The 15,872-nt window shown below is 30.7% G+C and overlaps 24 non-coding genes across 24 annotated transcripts; all 24 read right to left on the minus strand.

Moving 5' to 3' along the window:
- Positions 1-237: 237 nt before the first annotated feature.
- Positions 238-310, minus strand: TRNAT-CGU (transfer RNA threonine (anticodon CGU)). Its single transcript has one exon. It is a non-coding gene; the product is annotated as a tRNA-Thr (tRNA).
- A 437-nt stretch (positions 311-747) lies between these two features.
- TRNAT-AGU (transfer RNA threonine (anticodon AGU)) lies at positions 748-821 on the minus strand. The gene has a single exon. It is a non-coding gene; the product is annotated as a tRNA-Thr (tRNA).
- Positions 822-1,251: 430 nt separating this feature from the next.
- On the minus strand, positions 1,252-1,324 carry TRNAT-CGU (transfer RNA threonine (anticodon CGU)). Its single transcript has one exon. It is a non-coding gene; the product is annotated as a tRNA-Thr (tRNA).
- Positions 1,325-1,759: 435 nt separating this feature from the next.
- Positions 1,760-1,833, minus strand: TRNAT-AGU (transfer RNA threonine (anticodon AGU)). The gene has a single exon. It is a non-coding gene; the product is annotated as a tRNA-Thr (tRNA).
- A 431-nt stretch (positions 1,834-2,264) lies between these two features.
- Positions 2,265-2,337, minus strand: TRNAT-CGU (transfer RNA threonine (anticodon CGU)). The gene has a single exon. It is a non-coding gene; the product is annotated as a tRNA-Thr (tRNA).
- Positions 2,338-2,773: 436 nt separating this feature from the next.
- Positions 2,774-2,847, minus strand: TRNAT-AGU (transfer RNA threonine (anticodon AGU)). Its single transcript has one exon. It is a non-coding gene; the product is annotated as a tRNA-Thr (tRNA).
- Positions 2,848-3,278: 431 nt separating this feature from the next.
- Positions 3,279-3,351, minus strand: TRNAT-CGU (transfer RNA threonine (anticodon CGU)). The gene has a single exon. It is a non-coding gene; the product is annotated as a tRNA-Thr (tRNA).
- A 943-nt stretch (positions 3,352-4,294) lies between these two features.
- Positions 4,295-4,367, minus strand: TRNAT-CGU (transfer RNA threonine (anticodon CGU)). Its single transcript has one exon. It is a non-coding gene; the product is annotated as a tRNA-Thr (tRNA).
- A 941-nt stretch (positions 4,368-5,308) lies between these two features.
- TRNAT-CGU (transfer RNA threonine (anticodon CGU)) lies at positions 5,309-5,381 on the minus strand. The gene has a single exon. It is a non-coding gene; the product is annotated as a tRNA-Thr (tRNA).
- A 436-nt stretch (positions 5,382-5,817) lies between these two features.
- TRNAT-AGU (transfer RNA threonine (anticodon AGU)) lies at positions 5,818-5,891 on the minus strand. Its single transcript has one exon. It is a non-coding gene; the product is annotated as a tRNA-Thr (tRNA).
- Positions 5,892-6,322: 431 nt separating this feature from the next.
- TRNAT-CGU (transfer RNA threonine (anticodon CGU)) lies at positions 6,323-6,395 on the minus strand. The gene has a single exon. It is a non-coding gene; the product is annotated as a tRNA-Thr (tRNA).
- A 942-nt stretch (positions 6,396-7,337) lies between these two features.
- TRNAT-CGU (transfer RNA threonine (anticodon CGU)) lies at positions 7,338-7,410 on the minus strand. The gene has a single exon. It is a non-coding gene; the product is annotated as a tRNA-Thr (tRNA).
- A 437-nt stretch (positions 7,411-7,847) lies between these two features.
- On the minus strand, positions 7,848-7,921 carry TRNAT-AGU (transfer RNA threonine (anticodon AGU)). The gene has a single exon. It is a non-coding gene; the product is annotated as a tRNA-Thr (tRNA).
- A 431-nt stretch (positions 7,922-8,352) lies between these two features.
- On the minus strand, positions 8,353-8,425 carry TRNAT-CGU (transfer RNA threonine (anticodon CGU)). The gene has a single exon. It is a non-coding gene; the product is annotated as a tRNA-Thr (tRNA).
- A 436-nt stretch (positions 8,426-8,861) lies between these two features.
- On the minus strand, positions 8,862-8,935 carry TRNAT-AGU (transfer RNA threonine (anticodon AGU)). The gene has a single exon. It is a non-coding gene; the product is annotated as a tRNA-Thr (tRNA).
- A 431-nt stretch (positions 8,936-9,366) lies between these two features.
- On the minus strand, positions 9,367-9,439 carry TRNAT-CGU (transfer RNA threonine (anticodon CGU)). Its single transcript has one exon. It is a non-coding gene; the product is annotated as a tRNA-Thr (tRNA).
- A 437-nt stretch (positions 9,440-9,876) lies between these two features.
- TRNAT-AGU (transfer RNA threonine (anticodon AGU)) lies at positions 9,877-9,950 on the minus strand. Its single transcript has one exon. It is a non-coding gene; the product is annotated as a tRNA-Thr (tRNA).
- Positions 9,951-10,381: 431 nt separating this feature from the next.
- TRNAT-CGU (transfer RNA threonine (anticodon CGU)) lies at positions 10,382-10,454 on the minus strand. Its single transcript has one exon. It is a non-coding gene; the product is annotated as a tRNA-Thr (tRNA).
- Positions 10,455-11,397: 943 nt separating this feature from the next.
- On the minus strand, positions 11,398-11,470 carry TRNAT-CGU (transfer RNA threonine (anticodon CGU)). The gene has a single exon. It is a non-coding gene; the product is annotated as a tRNA-Thr (tRNA).
- Positions 11,471-11,902: 432 nt separating this feature from the next.
- Positions 11,903-11,976, minus strand: TRNAT-AGU (transfer RNA threonine (anticodon AGU)). The gene has a single exon. It is a non-coding gene; the product is annotated as a tRNA-Thr (tRNA).
- A 431-nt stretch (positions 11,977-12,407) lies between these two features.
- On the minus strand, positions 12,408-12,480 carry TRNAT-CGU (transfer RNA threonine (anticodon CGU)). Its single transcript has one exon. It is a non-coding gene; the product is annotated as a tRNA-Thr (tRNA).
- Positions 12,481-13,421: 941 nt separating this feature from the next.
- On the minus strand, positions 13,422-13,494 carry TRNAT-CGU (transfer RNA threonine (anticodon CGU)). Its single transcript has one exon. It is a non-coding gene; the product is annotated as a tRNA-Thr (tRNA).
- Positions 13,495-13,874: 380 nt separating this feature from the next.
- Positions 13,875-13,947, minus strand: TRNAT-CGU (transfer RNA threonine (anticodon CGU)). The gene has a single exon. It is a non-coding gene; the product is annotated as a tRNA-Thr (tRNA).
- A 992-nt stretch (positions 13,948-14,939) lies between these two features.
- TRNAT-CGU (transfer RNA threonine (anticodon CGU)) lies at positions 14,940-15,012 on the minus strand. Its single transcript has one exon. It is a non-coding gene; the product is annotated as a tRNA-Thr (tRNA).
- Between the last annotated feature and the right edge of the window lie 860 nt (positions 15,013-15,872).

Genomic DNA, 15,872 nt, shown 5'->3' on the forward strand with positions numbered 1-15,872 from the left:
GAAGAGTGGATTAGTTGAACTCAACAATAGAGTGATCATACGGCTCTATCTTGTTTTTTGTCATTTACTTTTCGATATTTCAGTCAATGCATTCCTATAAAAATCTTCACAATGACATGTATTTCATTTCATTTTATGATAACTTATTCTAAAGTTCATAGAACCAGACGTTTATTCTTAAATTGTATTCAACATTTGATTGATGAAAAATATTCCTAAAGCATGGAGAAAACAGTTAGGTGCTGCTGAGATTTGAACTCAGCATTTCCTGTTTACGAGACAGGCGCTTTGACCACTAAGCCACACCACCAACTTCAATAACAAAAAATACATAAATAATCTATTGTTGATGATGAAATTTTGTTTCCCGCTATAAATTCTTCTTTATATGTACTGTAATCTTAAACACAAAAAGATACTCAATCACTAAACAAGTATTAATATGTTTTAAAAAACTGGTACTCTTATAAAACCCAATGTTATTTCTTGAATACATTACATTTTTTTTTTCATGAAGGCATTAATATAGCTCAAATCGAGGTAGTAATGTCATATACGTCTTTCTCATAGATATGTCTTTTTTTATTTTGCAACAACAGTATTCACTCTATAATCTTGAAAATACTTTGGTTTTTATGAGGTTTAAGATGATCTGTTCAACAGTAAGATGAATCAGACTTTTATATTTTAATTGTATCAGAATAGGACCTAATGAAATTGATTTGTTATATAACAAAGAGAAAAGCAAGGTGCTGCTGAGAGTTGAAATCAGGATCTCCTGTTTACTAGACAGGCGCTTTAACCAGCTAAGCCACAGCACCCCCTTGAGTCTTTACTTTGAAAGACTTTTCTTTATGGTGTTCAAGAGAATATTGCTTTTTCACTTTCATATTCTTGTATAAGTTCACAGACTTCTCTACTCAAACACTTTAGATGAAGACGCTTCACTTATTCAAAAACACCTTTCTAATTTGAAGTTTACCCTATTCATAGAATTTTAAAATATACCTTGCCGAAGAGTGGATTAGTTGAACTCAACAATAGAGTGATCATACGGCTCTATCTTGTTCTTTGTCATTTACTTTTCGATATTTCAGTCAATGCATTCCTATAAAAATCTTCACAATGCCAAGTATTTTTTTTCATTTTATGATAACTTATTCTAAAGTTCATAGAACAAGACGTTTATTCTTAAATTGTATTCAACATTTGTTTGATGAAAAATATTCCTAAAGCATGGAGAAAACAGTTAGGTGATGCTGAGATTTGAACTCAGCATTTCCTGTTTACGAGACAGGCGCTTTAACCACTAAGCCACACCACAAACGTCATTAACAAAAAATACATAAATAATCTATTGTTGATGATGTAATTTTGTTTCCTGCTATAAATTCTTCTTTATATGTACTGTAATCTTAAACACAAAAAGATACTCAATCACTAAACAAGTATTAATATGTTTTAATTACCTGGTACTCTTATAAAACCCAATGTTATTTCTTGAATACATTACTTTTTTTTTTCATGAAGGCATTAATATAGCTCAAATCGAGGTAGTAATGTCATCTACGTCTTTCTCATAGATATGTCTTTTTTTATTTTGCAATAACAGTATTTACTCCATAATCTTGAAAATACGTTGGTTTTATGAGGTTTAAGATGATCTGTTCAACAGAAAGATGAATCAGACTTTTATATTTTAATTTTATCAGAATAGGACCTAATGAAATTGATTTGTTTTATAACAAAGAAAAAAGCAAGGCGCTGCTGAGAGTTGAACTCAGGACCTCCTGTTTACTAGACAGGCGCTTTAACCAGCTAAGCCACAGCACCCCCTTGAGGCTTAACTTTGAAAGACTTTTCTTTATGGTGTTCAAGAGAATATTGCTTTTTCACTTTCATATTCTTTTATAAGTTCACAGACTTCTCTACTCAAACACTTTAGATGAAGACACTTCACTTATTTAAAAACACCTCTCTAATTTGAAGTTTACCCTATTCATAGAATTTTAAAATATACCTTGCCGAAGAGTGGATTAGTTCAACTCAACAATAGAGTGATCATACGGCTCTATCTTGTTCTTTGTCATTTACTTTTCGATATTTCAGTCAATGCATTCCTATAAAAATCTTCACAATACCAAGTATTTTATTTCATTTTATGATAACTTATTCTAAAGTTCATAGAACCAGACGTTTAATTCTTAAAATGTATTCAATACTTGTTTGATGGAAAATATTCCTAAAGCATGGAGAAAACAGTTAGGTGCTACTGAGATTTGAACTCAGGATTTCCTCTTTACGAGACAGGCGCTTTAACCACTAAGCCACAGCACCAACGTCAATAGCAAAAAATACATCAATAATCTACTGCTGATGATGAAATTTTGTTTCCTGCTATAAATTCTTCTTTATATGTACTGTAATCCGAAACACAAAAAGATACTCAATCACTAAACAAGTATTAATATGTTTTAATAAACTGGTACTCTTATAAAACCCAATGTTATTTCTTGAATACATTACATTTTTTTTTTGTGAAGGCATTAATATAGCTCAAATCGAGGTAGTAATGTCATCTACGTCTTTCTCATAAATATGTCTTTTTTTATTTTGCAATAATAGTATTTACTCCATAATCTTGAAAATACTTTGGTTTTTATGAGGTTTAAGATGATCTGTTCAACAGAAAGATGAATCAGACTTTTATATTTTAATTTTATCAGAATAGGACCTAATGAAATTGATTTGTTATATAACAAAGAGAAAAGCAAGCCGCTGCTGAGAGTTGAACTCAGGATCTCCTGTTTACTAGACAGGCGCTTTAACCAGCTAAGCCACAGCACCCCCTTGAGGCTTAACTTTGAAAGACTTTTCTTTATGGTGTTCAAGAGAATATTGCTTTTTCACTTTCATATTCTTTTATAAGTTCACAGACTTCTCTACTCAAACACTTTAGATGAAGACGCTTCACTTATTCAAAAACACCTCTCTAATTTGAAGTTTACCCTATTCATAGAATTTTAAAATATACCTTGCCGAAGAGTGGATTAGTTGAACTCAACAATAGAGTGATCATACGGCTCTATCTTGTTCTTTGTCATTTACTTTTCGATATTTCAGTCAATGCATTCCTATAAAAATCTTCACAATACCAAGTATTTTATTTCATTTTATGATAACTTATTCTAAAGTTCATAGAACCAGACGTTTAATTCTTAAAATGTATTCAATACTTGTTTGATGGAAAATATTCCTAAAGCATGGAGAAAACAGTTAGGTGCTACTGAGATTTGAACTCAGGATTTCCTGTTTACGAGACAGGCGCTTTAACCACTAAGCCACAGCACCAACGTCAATAGCAAAAAATACATCAATAATCTACTGCTGATGATGAAATTTTGTTTCCTGCTATAAATTCTTCTTTATATGTACTGTAATCCTAAACACAAAAAGATACTCAATCACTAAACAAGTATTAATATGTTTTAATAAACTGGTACTCTTATAAAACCCAATGTTATTTCTTGAATACATTACATTTTTTTTTTTTGTGAAGACATTAAAATAGCTCAAATCGAGGTAGTAATGTCATATACGTCTTTCTCATAAATATGTCTTTTTTTATTTTGCAATAATAGTATTTACTCCATAATCTTGAAAATACTTTGGTTTTTATGAGGTTTAAGATGATCTGTTCAACAGAAAGATGAATCAGACTTTTATATTTTAATTTTATCAGAATAGGACCTAATGAAATTGATTTGTTATATAACAAAGAGAAAAGCAAGGCGCTGCTGAGAGTTGAACTCAGGATCTCCTGTTTACTAGACATGTGCTTTAACCAGCTAAGCCACTGCACCCCCTTGAGTCTTAGCTTTGAAAGACTTTTCTTTATGGTGTTCAAGAGAATATTGCTTTTTCACTTTCATATTCTTTTATAAGTTCACAGACTTCTCTACTCAAACACTTTAGATGAAGACGTTTCACTTATTCAAAAACACCTCTCTAATTTGAAGTTTACCCTATTCATAGAATTTTAAAATATACCTTGCCGAAGAGTGGATTAGTTGAACTCAACAATAGAGTGATCATACGGCTCTATCTTGTTCTTTGTCATTTACTTTTCGATATTTCAGTCAATGCATTCCTATAAAAATCTTCACAATACCAAGTATTTTATTTCATTTTATGATAACTTATTCTAAAGTTCATAGAACCAGACGTTTAATTCTTAAAATGTATTCAATACTTGTTTGATGAAAAATATTCCTAAAGCATGGAGAAAACAGTTAGGTGCTACTGAGATTTGAACTCAGGATTTCCTGTTTACGAGACAGGCGCTTTAACCACTAAGCCACAGCATCAACGTCAATAGCAAAAAATACATCAATAATCTACTGCTGATGATGAAATTTTGTTTCCTGCTATAAATTCTTCTTTATATGTACTGTAATCTTAAACACAATAAGATACTCAATCACTAAACAAGTATTAATATGTTTTAATAAACAGGTACTCTTATAAAACCCAACGTTATTTCTTGAATACATTATATTTTTTTTTCATGAAGGCATTAATATAGCTCAAATCGAGGTAGTAATGTCATATACGTTTCTCTCATAGATATGTCTTTTTTTATTTTGCAACAAGAGTATTCACTCTATAATCTTGAAAATACTTTGGTTTTTATGAGGTTTAAGAAGATCTGTTCAACAGTAAGATGAATCAGACTTTTATATTTTAATTGTATCAGAATAGGACCTAATGAAATTGATTTGTTATATAACAAAGAGAAAAGCAAGGCGCTGCTGAGAGTTGAACTCAGGATCTCCTGTTTACTAGACATGTGCTTTAACCAGCTAAGCCACTGCACCCCCTTGAGTCTTAGCTTTGAAAGACTTTTCTTTATGGTGTTCAAGAGAATATTGCTTTTTCACTTTCATATTCTTTTATAAGTTCACAGACTTCTCTACTCAAACACTTTAGATGAAGACGTTTCACTTATTCAAAAACACCTCTCTAATTTGAAGTTTACCCTATTCATAGAATTTTAAAATATACCTTGCCGAAGAGTGGATTAGTTGAACTCAACAATAGAGTGATCATACGGCTCTATCTTGTTCTTTGTCATTTACTTTTCGATATTTCAGTCAATGCATTCCTATAAAAATCTTCACAATACCAAATATTTTATTTCATTTTATGATAACTTATTCTAAAGTTCATAGAACCAGACGTTTAATTCTTAAAATGTATTCAATACTTGTTTGATGAAAAATATTCCTAAAGCATGGAGAAAACAGTTAGGTGCTACTGAGATTTGAACTCAGGATTTCCTGTTTACGAGACAGGCGCTTTAACCACTAAGCCACAGCATCAACGTCAATAGCAAAAAATACATCAATAATCTACTGCTGATGATGAAATTTTGTTTCCTGCTATAAATTCTTCTTTATATGTACTGTAATCTTAAACACAATAAGATACTCAATCACTAAACAAGTATTAATATGTTTTAATAAACAGGTACTCTTATAAAACCCAACGTTATTTCTTGAATACATTATATTTTTTTTTCATGAAGGCATTAATATAGCTCAAATCGAGGTAGTAATGTCATATACGTTTCTCTCATAGATATGTCTTTTTTTATTTTGCAACAAGAGTATTCACTCTATAATCTTGAAAATACTTTGGTTTTTATGAGGTTTAAGAAGATCTGTTCAACAGTAAGATGAATCAGACTTTTATATTTTAATTGTATCAGAATAGGACCTAATGAAATTGATTTGTTATATAACAAAGAGAAAAGCAAGGCGCTGCTGAGAGTTGAACTCAGGATCTCCTGTTTACTAGACAGGTGCTTTAACTAGCTAAGCCACAGCACCCCCTCGAGTCTTTACTTTGAAAGACTTTTCTTTATGGTGTTCAAGAGAATATTGCTTTTTCACTTTCATATTCTTTTATAAGTTCACAGACTTCTCTACTCAAACACTTTAGATGAAGAAGCTTCACTTATTCAAAAACACCTCTCTAATTTGAAGTTTACCCTATTCATAGAATTTTAAAATATACCTTGCCGTAGAGTGGATTAGTTGAACTCAACAATAGAGTGATCATACGGCTCTATCTTGTTCTTTGTCATTTACTTTTCGATATTTCAGTCAATGCATTCCTATAAAAATCTTCACAATACCAAGTATTTTATTTCATTTTATGATAACTTATTCTAAAGTTCATAGAACCAGACGTTTAATTCTTAAAATGTATTCAATACTTGTTTGATGGAAAATATTCCTAAAGCATGGAGAAAACAGTTAGGTGCTACTGAGATTTGAACTCAGGATTTCCTGTTTACGAGACAGGCGCTTTAACCACTAAGCCACAGCACCAACGTCAATAGCAAAAAATACATCAATAATCTACTGCTGATGATGAAATTTTGTTTCCTGCTATAAATTCTTCTTTATATGTACTGTAATCCTAAACACAAAAAGATACTCAATCACTAAACAAGTATTAATATGTTTTAATAAACTGGTACTCTTATAAAACCCAATGTTATTTCTTGAATACATTACATTTTTTTTTTTGTGAAGGCATTAATATAGCTCAAATCGAGGTAGTAATGTCATCTACGTCTTTCTCATAAATATGTCTTTTTTTATTTTGCAATAATAGTATTTACTCCATAATCTTGAAAATACTTTGGTTTTTATGAGGTTTAAGATGATCTGTTCAACAGAAAGATGAATCAGACTTTTATATTTTAATTTTATCAGAATAGGACCTAATGAAATTGATTTGTTATATAACAAAGAGAAAAGCAAGGCGCTGCTGAGAGTTGAACTCAGGATCTCCTGTTTACTAGACATGTGCTTTAACCAGCTAAGCCACTGCACCGCCTTGAGTCTTAGCTTTGAAAGACTTTTCTTTATGGTGTTCAAGAGAATATTGCTTTTTCACTTTCATATTCTTTTATAAGTTCACAGACTTCTCTACTCAAACACTTTAGATGAAGACGTTTCACTTATTCAAAAACACCTCTCTAATTTGAAGTTTACCCTATTCATAGAATTTTAAAATATACCTTGCCGAAGAGTGGATTAGTTGAACTCAACAATAGAGTGATCATACGGCTCTATCTTGTTCTTTGTCATTTACTATTCGATATTTCAGTCAATGCATTCCTATAAAAATCTTCACAATACCAAGTATTTTATTTCATTTTATGATAACTTATTCTAAAGTTCATAGAACCAGACGTTTAATTCTTAAAATGTATTCAATACTTGTTTGATGAAAAATATTCCTAAAGCATGGAGAAAACAGTTAGGTGCTACTGAGATTTGAACTCAGGATTTCCTGTTTACGAGACAGGCGCTTTAACCACTAAGCCACAGCATCAACGTCAATAGCAAAAAATACATCAATAATCTACTGCTGATGATGAAATTTTGTTTCCTGCTATAAATTCTTCTTTATATGTACTGTAATCTTAAACACAATAAGATACTCAATCACTAAACAAGTATTAATATGTTTTAATAAACAGGTACTCTTATAAAACCCAACGTTATTTCTTGAATACATTATTTTTTTTTTTTCATGAAGGCATTAATATAGCTCAAATCGAGGTAGTAATGTCATATACGTCTTTCTCATAGATATGTCTTTTTTTATTTTGCAACAAGAGTATTCACTCTATAATCTTGAAAATACTTTGGTTTTTATGAGGTTTAAGAAGATCTGTTCAACAGTAAGATGAATCAGACTTTTATATTTTAATTGTATCAGAATAGGACCTAATGAAATTGATTTGTTATATAACAAAGAGAAAAGCAAGGCGCTGCTGAGAGTTGAACTCAGGATCTCCTGTTTACTAGACAGGTGCTTTAACTAGCTAAGCCACAGCACCCGCTCGAGTCTTTACTTTGAAAGACTTTTCTTTATGGTGTTCAAGAGAATATTGCTTTTTCACTTTCATATTCTTTTATAAGTTCACAGACTTCTCTACTCAAACACTTTAGATGAAGACGTTTCACTTATTCAAAAACACCTCTCTAATTTGAAGTTTACCCTATTCATAGAATTTTGAAATATACCTTGCCGAAGAGTGGATTAGTTGAACTGAACAATAGAGTGATCATACAGCTCTATCTTGTTCTTTGTCATTTACTTTTTGATATTTCAGTCAATGCATTCCTATAAAAATCTTCACAATACCAAGTATTTTATTTCATTTTATGATTACTTATTCTAAAGTTCATAGAACCAGACGTTTAATTCTTAAAATGTATTCAATACTTGTTTGATGAAAAATATTCCTAAAGCATGGAGAAAACAGTTAGGTGCTACTGAGATTTGAACTCAGGATTTCCTGTTTACGAGACAGGCGCTTTAACCACTAAGCCACAGCACCAACGTCAATAGCAAAAAATACATAAATAATCTACTGCTGATGATGAAATTTTGTTTCCTGCTATAAATTCTTCTTTATATGTACTGTAATCTTAAACACAAAAAGATACTCAATCACTAAACAAGTATTAATATGTTTTAATAAACAGGTACTCTTATAACACCCAATGTTATTTCTTGAATACATTATATTTTTTTTTCATGAAGGTATTAATATAGCTCAAATCGAGGTAGTAATGTCATATACATCTTTCTCATAGATATGTCTTTTTTTATTTTGCAACAACAGTATTCACTCTATAATCTTAAAAATACTTTGGTTTTTATGAGGTTTAGGCTGATCTGTTCAACAGTAAGATTAATCAGACTTTTATATTTTAATTGTATCAGAATAGGACCTAATGAAATTGATTTGTTATATAACAAAGAGAAAAGCAAGGCGCTACTGAGAGTTGAACTCAGGATCTCCTGTTTACTAGACAGGCGCTTTAACCAGCTAAGCCACAGCACCCCCTTGAATCTTTACTTTAAAAGACTTTTCTTTATGGTGTTCAAGAGAATATTGCTTTTTCACTTTCATATTCTTTTATAAGTTCACAGACTTCTCTACTCAAACACTTTAGATGAAGACGCTTCACTTATTCAAAAACACCTCTCTAATTTGAAGTTTACCCTATTCATAGAATTTTAAAATATACCTTGACGAAGAGTGGATTAGTTGAACTCAACAATAGAGTGATCATACGGCTCTATCTTGTTCTTTGTCATTTACTTTTCGATATTTCAGTCAATGCATTCCTATAAAAATCTTCACAATACCAAGTATTTCATTTCATTTTATGATAACTTATTCTAAAGTTCATAGAACCAGACGTTTAATTCTTAAAATGTATTCAATACTTGTTTGATGAAAAATATTCTTGAAGCATGGAAAAAACAGTTAGGTGCTGCTGAGATTTGAACTCAGCATTTCCTGTTTACGAGACAGGCGCTTTAACCACTAAGCCACACCACCAACGTCAATATCAAAAAATACATAAATAATCTATTGTTGATGATGACATTTTGTTTCCTGCTATAAATTCTTCTTTATATGTACTGTAATCTTAAACACAAAAAGATACTCAATCACTAAACAAGTATTAATATGTTTTAATAAACAGGTACTCTTATAACACCCAATGTTATTTCTTGAATACATAATATTTTTTTTTTCATGAAGGCATTAATATAGCTCAAATCGAGGTAGTAATGTCATCTACGTCTTTCTCATAAATGTGTCTTTTTTTATTTTGCAAGAACAGTATTTACTCCATAATCTTGAAAATACTTTGGTTTTTATGAGGTTTAAGATGATCTGTTCAACAGAAAGATGAATCAGACTTTTATATTTTAATTGTATCAGAATAGGACCTAATGAAATTGATTTGTTATATAACAAAGAGAAAAGCAAGGCGCTGCTGAGAGTTGAACTCAGGATCTCCTGTTTACTAGACAAGTGCTTTAACCAGCTAAGCCACAGCACCCCCTTGAGTCTTAACTTTGAAAGACTTTTCTTTATGGTGTTCAAGAGAATATTGCTTTTTCACTTTCATATTCTTTTATAAGTTCACAGACTTCTCTACTCAAACACTTTAGATGAAGACGTTTCACTTATTCAAAAACACCTCTCTAATTTGAAGTTTACCCTATTCATAGAATTTTAAAATATACCTTGCCGAAGAGTGGATTAGTTGAACTCAACAATAGAGTGATCATACGGCTCTATCTTGTTCTTTGTCATTTACTTTTCGATATTTCAGTCAATACATTCCTATAAAAATCTTCACAATACCAAGTATTTTATTTCATTTTATGATAACTTATTCTAAAGTTCATAGAACCAGACGTTTAATTCTTAAAATGTATTCAATACTTGTTTGATGAAAAATATTCCTAAAGCATGGAGAAAACAGTTAGGTGCTACTGAGATTTGAACTCAGGATTTCCTGTTTACGAGACAGGCGCTTTAACCACTAAGCCACAGCACCAACGTCGATGTCAAAAAATACATAAATAATCTACTGCTGATGATAAAATTTTGTTTCCTGCTATAAATTCTTCTTTATATGTACTGTAATCCTAAACACAATAAGATACTCAATCACTAAACAAGTATTAATATGTTTTAATAAACAGGTACTCTTATAAAACCCAATGTTATTTCTTGAATACATTACATTTTTTTTTTTCATGAAGGCATTAATATAGCTCAAATCGGGGTAGTAATGTCATCTACGTCTTTCTCATAGATATGTCTTTTTTTATTTTGCAATAACAGTATTTACTCCATAATCTTGAAAATACTTTGGTTTTTATGAGGTTTAAGATGATCTGTTCAACAGAAAGATGAATCAGACTTTTATATTTTAATTGTATCAGAATAGGACCTAATGAAATTGATTTGTTATATAACAAAGAGAAAAGCAAGGAGCTGCTCAGAGTTGAACTCAGGATCTCCTGTTTACTAGACAAGCACTTTAACCAGCTAAGCCACAGCACCCCCTTGAGTCTTAACTTTGAAAGACTTTTCTTTATGGTGTTCAAGGGAATATTGCTTTTTCACTTTCATATTCTTTTATAAGTTCACAGACTTCTCTACTCAAACACTTTAGATGAAGACGCTTCACTTATTCAAAAACACCTCTCTAATTTGAAGTTTACCCTATTCATAGAATTTTAAAATATACCTTGACGAAGAGTGGATTAGTTGAACTCAACAATAGAGTGATCATACGGCTCTATCTTGTTCTTTGTCATTTACTTTTCGATGTTTCAGTCAATGTATTCCTATAAAAATCTTCACAATACCAAGTATTTCATTTCATTTTATGATAACTTATTCTAAAGTTCATAGAACCAGACGTTTAATTCTTCAAATGTATTCAATACTTGTTTGATGGAAAATATTCCTAAAGCATGGAGAAAACAGTTAGGTGCTACTGAGATTTGAACTCAGGATTTCCTGTTTACGAGACAGGCGCTTTAACCACTAAGCCACAGCACCAACGTCAATAACAAAAAATACATAAATAATCTATTGTTGATGAAATTTTGTTTCCTGCTATAAATTCTTCTTTATATATACTGTAACCCTAAACACAAAAAGATACTCAATCACTAAACAAGTATTAATATGTTTTAATAAACTGGTACTCTTATAAAACCCAATGTTATTTCTTGAATACATTACATTTTTTTTTCATGAAGGCATTAATATAGCTCAAATCGAGGTAGTAATGTCATCTACGTCTTTCTCATAGATATGTCTTTTTTATTTTGCAATAACAGTATTCACTCTATAATCTTGAAAATACTTTGGCTTTTATGAGGTTGAAGATGATCTGTTCAACAGTAAGATGAATCAGACTTTTATATTTTAATTGTATCAGAATAGTACCTAATGAAATTGATTTGTTATATAATAAAGAAAAAAGCAAGGCGCTGCTGAGAGTTGAACTCAGGATCTCCTGTTTACTAGACAGGCACTTTAACCAGCTAAGCCACAGCACCCCCTTGAGTCTTAACTTTGAAAGACTTTTCTTTATGGTGTTCAAGAGAATATTGCTTTTTCAATTGCATATTCTTTTATAAGTTCACAGACTTCTCTACTCAAACACTTTAGATGAAGACGCTTCACTTATTCAAAAACACCTCTCTAATTTGAAGTTTACCCTATTCATAGAATTTTAAAATATACCTTGCCGAAGAGTGGATTAGTTGAACTCAACAATAGAGTGATCATACGGCTCTATCTTGTTCTTTGTCATTTACTTTTCGATATTTCAGTCAATGCATTCCTATAAAAATCTTCACAATACCAAGTATTTTATTTCATTTTATGATAACTTATTCTAAAGTTCATAGAACCAGATGTTTAATTCTTAAAATGTATTCAATACTTGTTTGATGAAAAATATTCCTAAAGCATGGAGAAAACAATTAGGTGCTACTGAGATTTGAACTCAGGATTACCTGTTTACGAGACAGGCGCTTTAACCACTAAGCCACAGCACCAACGTCAATAGCAAAAAAATACATAAATAATCTACTGCTGATGATGAAATTTTATTTCCTGCTATAAATTCTTCTTTATATGTACTGTAATCTTAAACACAATAAGATACTCAATCACTAAACAAGTATTATTATGTTTTAATAAACAGGTACTCTTATAAAACCCAATGTTATTTCTTGTATTCATTATATTTTTTTTTCATGAAGGCATTAATATAGCTCAAATCGAGGTAGTAATGTCATATACGTCTTTCTCATAGATATGTCTTTTTTTATTTTGCAACAACAGTATTCACTCTATAATCTTGAATATACTTTGGTTTTTATGAGGTTTAAGATGATCTGTTCAACAGTAAGATGAATCAGACTTTTATATTTTAATTGTATCAGAATAGGACCTAATGAAATTGATTTGTTATATAACAAAGAGAAAAGCAATGCACTGCTGAGAGTTGAACTCAGGATCTCCTGTTTACTAGACAGGCACTTTAACCAGCTAAGCCACAGCACCCCCTTGAGTCTTTACTTTGAAAGACTTTTCTTTATGGTGTTCAAGAGAATATTGCTTTTTCACTTTCATATTCTTTTATAAGTTCACAGACTTCTCTACTCAAACACTTTAGATGAAGAAGCTTCACTTATTCAAAAACACCTCTCTAATTTGAAGTTTACCCTATTCATAGAATTTTAAAATATACCTTGCCGAAGAGTGGATTAGTTGAACTCAACACTAGAGTGATCATACGGCTCTATCTTGTTCTTTGTCATTTACTTTTCGATATTTCAGTCAATGCATTCCTATAAAAATCTTCACAATGCCAAGTATTTTATTTCATTTTATGATAACTTATTCTAAAGTTCATAGAACAAGACGTTTATTCTTAAATGGTATTCAACATTTGTTTGATGAAAAATATTCCTAAAGCATGGAGAAAACAGTTAGGTGCTGCTGAGATTTGAACTCAGGATTTCCTGTTTACGAGACAGGCGCTTTAACCACTAAGCCACAGCACCAACGTTACTAATAAAAAAATACATAAATAATTTAGTGTTGATGATGAAATTTTGTTTCCTGCTATAAATTCTTCTTTATATGTACTGTAATCTTAAACACAAAAAGATACTCAATCACTAAACAAGTATTAATATGTTTTAATAAACAAGAACTCTTATAAAACCCAATGTTATTTCTTGAATACATTACATTTTTTTTTTCATGAAGGCATTAATATAGCTCAAATCGAGGTAGTAATGTCATCTACGTCTTTCTCATAGATATGTCTTTTTTTTATTTTGCAATAACAGTTTTCACTCTATAATCTTGAAAATACTTTGGTTTTTATGAGGTTTAAGATGATCTGTTCAACAGTTCCTAAAGCATGGAGAAAGCAGTTAGGTGCTGCTGAGATTTGAACTCAGGAGTTCCTGTTTACGAGACAGGCGCTTTACCCACTAAGCCACAGCAACAACGTAAAAAGCTAAAAATACATAAATAATCTATTGTTGATGATGACATTTTGTTTCCTGCTATAAATTCTTCTTTATATGTACTGTAATCTTAAAAACAAAAAGATACTCAATCACTAAACAATTATTATTATGTTTTAATAAACAGGTACTCTTGTAAAACCCAATTTCAATGTTTGAATAGTTTACATTTTTTTTCATGAAGGCATTAATATTGCTCAAATCGAGGTAGTAATGTGATCTACGTCTTTCTCATAGATATGTCTTTTTTTATTTTGCAATAACATTATTTACTCTATAATCTTGAAAATACTTTGGTTTTTATGAGGTTTAAGATGATCTGTTCAACAGTAAGATTAATCAGACTTTTATATTTTAATTGTATCACAATAGGACCTAATGAAATTGATTTGTTATATAACAAAGAGAAAAGCAAGGCGCTGCTGAGAGTTGAACACAGGATCTCCTGTTTACTAGACAGGCGCTTGAAAGAATATGAAAATGAAAAGCAATATTCTCTTGAACACCATAAAGAAAAGTCTTTCAAAGTTAAGACTCAGGGGGGCTGAGTCTTAACTTTGAAAGACTTTTCTTTATGGTGTTCAAGAGAATATTGCTTTTCATTTTCATATTCTTTCATAAGTTCACAGACTTCTCTACAAAAACACTTTAGATGAAGACGCTTCACTTATTCAAAAACACCTCTCTAATTTGAAGTTTACCCTATTCATAGAATTTTAAAATATACCTTGCCGAAGAGTGGATTAGTTGAACTCAACAATAGAGTGATCATACGACTATTTCTTGTTCTTTGTCATTTACTTTTCGATATTTCAGTCAATGCATTCCTATAAAAATCTTCACAATACCAAGTATTTTATTTCATTTTATGATAACTTATTCTAAAGTTCATAGAACCAGACGTTTAATTCTTAAAATGTATTCAACACTTGTTTGATGAAAAATATTCCTAAAGCATGGAGAAAGCAGTTAGGTGCTGCTGAGATTTGAACTCAGGAGATCCTGTTTACGAGACAGGCGCTTTACCCACTAAGCCACAGCACCAACGTCAAGAGCTAAAAATACATAAATAATCTATTGTTGATGATGAAATTTTGTTTCCTGCTATAAATTCTTCTTTATATGTACTGTAATCTTAAACACAAAAAGATACTCATTCACTAACCAAGTATTAATATGTTTTAATAAACAGGTACTCCTATAAAACCCAATTTTATTTCTTGTATACATTACATTTTTTTTTCATGAAGGCATTAATATAGCTCAAATCGAGGTAGTAATGTCATCTACGTCTTTCTCATAGATATGTCTTTTTTTATTTTGCAATAACAGTATTCACTCTATAATCTTGAAAATACTTTGGTTTTTATGGGGTTTAAGATGATCTGTTCAACAGTAAGATGAATCAGATTTTTATATTTTAAATGTATCAGAATAGGACCTAATGAAATTGATTTGTTATATAACAAAGAGAAAAGCAAGGCACTGCTGAGAGATGAACGCAGGATCTCCTGTTTACTAGATATGCGCTTTAACCAACTAAGCCACAGCACCCCATTGACTGTTAAATATGAAAGACTTTTCTTTATGGTGTTCAAGAGAATATTGCTTTTTCACTTTCATATTCTTTTATAAGTTCACAGACTTCTCTACTCAAACACTTTAGATGAAGACGCTTCACTTATTCAAAAACACCTCTCTAATTTGAAGTTTACCCTATTCATAGAATTTTTAAATAAACCTTGCCGAAGAGTGGATTAGTTGTACTCAACAATAGAGTGATCATACAGCTCTATCTTGTTTTTTGTCATTTACTTTTCGATATTTCAGTCAATGCATTCCTATAAAAATCTTCACAATACCAAGTATTTTATTTCATTTCATGATAACTTATTCTAAAGTTT

The sequence above is a fragment of the Lissotriton helveticus genome, chromosome 12 (assembly GCF_964261635.1).
Source record: "Lissotriton helveticus chromosome 12, aLisHel1.1, whole genome shotgun sequence".
NCBI classification, from domain to species: Eukaryota; Metazoa; Chordata; class Amphibia; order Caudata; family Salamandridae; genus Lissotriton; species Lissotriton helveticus.